The following is a 1,112-nucleotide window of genomic DNA, read 5'->3' as shown; positions in this document are numbered from 1 at the left end:
CATGCTATGTCGGTGAAATGATGATACCATGCCAACTTTCAACCTTTTCAGAGGTCATTTGTAGTGATTTTCAATTTCAGGGTCTTATAGCTCAAAATAATCAGTAAATGAATGAAAAATAACAAATGAAGTCAGAAAGGGATGAAAATTGATGATGTGGCTTTGAATGGTGCATTTTGAACACAGAAAAAATATGGAGTTCAAATAAGTTCAAAAAAATGAAATCCATTTGTAACAGATGAGTTTCCGTATGAAACCCTCATACTTCGAAAGAGATTGTCCGTTTTATACACGAAGTGCATCCAGTTTGTTGTAAGTAGAAACAAAAAAAATAGAATTATCAAATTATTTTCTCGGGCAATTCACCGAACAGTTGCCGGGTAGGGTGAGCATCGTAGGAGCGGATGGTACCTGCGCGGCGGTCGGAGGAGAGCTGTGGAACAATGACAGAGGAGAAGCGACGTGGAGCCCGGGTGTAACGTTGGAGGTTACGGGCTCGTTGAGTTCTGGCAGGGCCGCAGGGATGTGTCGTGGCGGTCAGGGTGGTGGAGCGGCAATGAAGGTAAGAGAGAAAAACGGAAGGAGAGAAAATGGGTGGATGATGGCACGAGGGCTAGGAGGGATTTTGTGTGGGCTGAGGGTGTCGGAGTCTTCCGTGGCTGTTGTCTAAACTCCCACAAAGCCCACCGGTTTGTCTCAGACTTACCGAAAAAAGCATGTCCGTACCACTCGACGGACCGATACATACCCGCGTTGAATGATACAACACATCTGGACCACGTAGTCCAAACGGTTACGAACGGTTCGAGGGTCGGCTTTAAAGATGCCCTTACAGTTCTGTGGTTCGACTCAATTCTCCATAGATTGCAGCTGTCACCAGTGTGCACACTAGGACTTCATCCATAGGTCAGCTGGCCACAAGCCACCATCAATGCATGAGTGTTGAAAGGTTTTTTTTGGTTGACTAGTAAGCGTGCACGTGCAACGCACCAAACATAATCAACAATAAATATATCTATTTTAAATTTTAACTTCCATGGAATTTAATGTCCACATACCACAAGATGGCATGTATGATTATGGGATTTTATATATTCAATTATTTACCAATA

This window comes from Triticum dicoccoides, unplaced genomic scaffold (genome assembly GCF_002162155.2).
Source record: "Triticum dicoccoides isolate Atlit2015 ecotype Zavitan unplaced genomic scaffold, WEW_v2.0 scaffold87608, whole genome shotgun sequence".
NCBI lineage: Eukaryota > Viridiplantae > Streptophyta > Magnoliopsida > Poales > Poaceae > Triticum > Triticum dicoccoides.
The sequence above is the reverse complement of the archived record's forward strand: the minus strand, read 5'-3'. Positions refer to the sequence as shown.